Here is a 3,910-nt window from a genome sequence, read left to right on the forward strand (position 1 = left end):
TAATAGACAGCAGAAGCAAAGCGGCAATCAGAATAGTCTGACTCATGTAGAGCTCTGGCATTGGCTGATTAGACACCATGTTCCTAGAAGTGAAATTGATAAGAAGCCTACCGCACTTTTAGTTAATTTACACAAGCAGAAAGCTTCTAGGTCGAATGGATAAAAGACTAATTTGATTACAAAAACATAGAATCACGATCCCTCAATCAATTTCCAGACTTGAGCAAGTTTTCAGACCCAGAATCCCTTGAATGAAGGCAGGCTGGGTCCCCTTGAGGAAGAATCCCACTACACCACCAACAATTCATGCAGTGAATTTTTCTCCCATCCTTCCCCAAGGAGACCTCTGGCCTTTTAGCAGGGCAACTGTGCATTGGGGAAAGGGAAATTGTCAGATATTTCAGGGACTACTTGACACTGGATCTGAGCTGATGTTGATTTCAGGGGATCCAAACTGTCATTGTGGTCCTCTAGTTAAAGTAGGGGCTCATGGAAGTCAGGGAATTAATGGAATTTTAGCTCAGGTCTGACTTACAGTGGGTCCAGTGGGTCCTTGGACTCATCCTGTGGTCATTTCTCCAGTGTCAGAATGCATAATTGGCATAGACACACTTAGCACCTGGGAGAACCCCCACATTGACTTCCTGACTGGTAAGGTGGGGGCTGTTATAGTGGGAAAGGCCAAATGGAAGCCATTCAGCAGCCTCTACCTAAAAAAATAGTGAATCAAAAACAATATTCTACCCCTGGAGGGATTGCAGAGATTACTGCCACCACCAAGGACTTGAAAGATGCAGGGGTGGTGATTATCACCACATCCCCATTCAACTCTCCCATTTGACCTGTGCAGAAGACAGATGAATCTTGGAGAAGAACAGTGGATTATCATAAGCTTAACCAAGTAGTGACGCCAATTGCAGCTGCTATACCAGTTTCGGTTTCGTTGCTTGAACAAATTAACACATCTCCTGGTACCTGTTATGTAGCCATTGTCTTGGCGAATGCCTTTTCTCCATTCCTGCCCATAAGGTCACCAGAAGCAATTGCCTTCAGCTGGTAGGGTCAGCAATATACGTTTACTGTTCTACCTCAGGGGTATATCAACTCTCCAGCTTTGTGCCATAATCTTATTTGGAGAGAACTTGACCACTTTTTGCTTCCACAATATATAACACTGCTCTATAACATTGATGACATTATGTTGATTGGAATCCTTGAGCAAGAAGTAGCAAACACACTGGACTTACTGGTAAAACATTTTCATGCCAGAGGATGGGAAATAAATCTGACTAAAATTCAAGGACCTTCAACCTCAGTAAAATTTCTAGGGGTCCAGTGGTGTGAGACCTGTGAAGATATTCCATCTAATGTGAAGGATAAATTGCTGCATTTCGCCCCTCCTACAACTAAGAAAGAGGGGCAATGCCTAGTGGGCCAATTTGGATTTTGAAGGCAACACATTCCTCATTTGGGTGTGTTACTCAAGCTCATTTATCCAGTGAACCAAAAGGCTGCCAGTTTTGAGTGGCATCCAGAACAGGAGAAGGCTCTGCAACAGGCCCAGGCTGTTGTGTGAGCTGCTCTGCCACTTGATGCATGTGACCCTGCAGATCCGATGATGCTTGAGGTGTCAGTGGCAGATAAGGTTGCTGTTTGGAGCCTTTGGCAGGCCCCCGTAGGTGAATCACACCAGAAGCCTCTAGGATGTTGGAGCAAGGCCCTGCCATCTTCTGCAGATAACTACTCTCCTTTTAAGAGACAGCTCTTGGCCTGTTATTGGGCTGTGGTAGAAACTGAACATTTGACGATGGATCATCAAGTCACCATGCAACCTGAACTGCCTATCATTAACTGAGTACTTTCTGACCCATGTAACCATGAATTGGGTCATGCACAGCAGCATTCCTTCATCAAATGGAAGTGGTATATATGTGATCGGGCTTGAGCAGGTCCTGAAAGCACAAGTAAGTTACCTGAGGAAGTGGCTCAAATGCCCATTGTCTCCACTCCTGCCACCCTTCCTTCTCTCTTCCAGCCTGCACCAATGGCCTCATGGAGAGTTCCCTATGATCAGTTGATAGAGGAAGAGAAGACTAGGGCCTGGCTCACAGATGGTTCTGCATGATATGCAGAAAGTGGACATGATACCAGAAAGTGGACAGCTGCAGCACTATGGCTGCTTTCTTGGATGTCCCTGAAGGACATAAGTGAAGGGAAATCTTCCCAATTGGCAGAATTTCAAGTTGTGCACCTGGCTATGCACTTTTCATGGAAGGAGAAATGGCCAGATGTGCTATTATATACTGACTCATGGGCTGTAGCCAATGGTTTGGCTGGATGGTCAGGGACTTGGAAGAAGCATGCCTGGAAAATTGGTGACAAAATAGAGGAAGAGATATGTGGTTGGACTCTCTCCTAGTGGTAAAAAACTGTGAAGATATTTGTATCCCATGTGAGTGTTCACCAATGGGTGATGTCAGCAGTGGAGGATTTTATTAATCAAGTGGATATGATGACCTGTTCTATGGACACCACTCAGCCTCTTTCCTCAGTCACTCCTGTCATCACTCAATGGGCTCATAAACAAAGTGGCCATGTTGGCAGGGATGGAGGTCATTCATGGGCTCAGCAACATGGACTTCCACTCACCAAGACTGACCTGGCTACAGCCATTGTTGAGTGCCCAATTTGCCAGCCACAGAGACCAACACTGAACCCTTGATATGGCACCATTTCTTGGGGTGATCAGCCAACTACCTAGTGGCAAGTTGATCTTATTGGACCACGTCCATAATTGAAAGGGGAGAGATTTGTCCTCACTGGAATACACACTTACTCCAGATATGGTTTGCCTATCCCACATGCAGTGAATCTGCCAATACTACTACTATCTCTGGACTCACAGAGTGTCTTGTCCACCATCACAGTATTCCACGCAGCATTGCCTCTGACCAAGGCACTCACTTTACAACTAAAGAAGTGAGGCAGTGGGCTCATGCTCATGAAATTACTGGTCATACCATGTTTTTCATCATCCTGAAGCAGCTGGATTGATAGAACAGTGGAATAGTGTTTTGAAATCACAATTAGGCCAACTAGGTGACAACACTTTGCAGAGCTGGAGCATAGTTCTTTAGAAGGCTGTGTATGCTCAGAATCAGCATCCAATACATGGTATTGTTTTTCCCATAGCCAAGATTCACGGGTCCAGGAATCAAGGGGCAGAAGTGGAAGTGGCACCACTTACCATCACCCCTAGTGATCCACCAGCAAAATTTTTGCTTCCTGTTACTGAAACATTACATTCTGCTGGCCTAAAGGTCTTAGTTCCAGAGGGAGGAACACTGCCACCAGGAGACACAACAATATATATCTCCTGTTAGTTTTGTCCCTCTAGAGAACCCTGACTAGAACAGTGACTACTGGAGAACACATATGCACTTAAAATATTATGGGATGCAAAGAAGTTTGGGAGGATTGTAGATTGTAAATTAATCGCTAGGACTTTAGATCATGAAATGGTAATAAAAAAGTCAGTATTTCCCAAAAATTCAACATTAAAGCCTGCATTTTGGTTAAGGACTCTAGCTGCTTTTCATAAGGTGATATTAAAAATAGTTAACATTTGTTAAAGGTTTACTCTATGTCAGGGATAATTCTCAGCATGTTGCATGTATTAAGTTATTTAATTCCTATAATAACATGATTAGGTATGTACTGTAAACCAAAAATAAAATCCTAAGCTCTGCAACCAATTGAACAGACCCCTTCTTGCACAAGGAGACCCCAGAGAAACCCCAAAGTTTCAATTCTTGGCCATGACAAGAAGATAAGTTGGATATGCCTTGTAAACCACTCCCTTTTGGAGTTACATACAACTGACCAGAATTAATTACGATCTTACGATACA

General features: G+C 44.0%; 1 pseudogene; it reads left to right on the forward strand.

Annotated features, from left to right (window-relative positions):
• The first annotated feature begins 251 nt into the window (after nucleotides 1–251).
• LOC141410255 (uncharacterized) lies at nucleotides 252–3,383 on the forward strand (annotated as a pseudogene).
• Nucleotides 3,384–3,910: the final 527 nt, after the last annotated feature.

The sequence above is a fragment of the Macaca fascicularis genome, chromosome 5 (assembly GCF_037993035.2).
Source record: "Macaca fascicularis isolate 582-1 chromosome 5, T2T-MFA8v1.1".
NCBI classification, from domain to species: domain Eukaryota; kingdom Metazoa; phylum Chordata; class Mammalia; order Primates; family Cercopithecidae; genus Macaca; species Macaca fascicularis.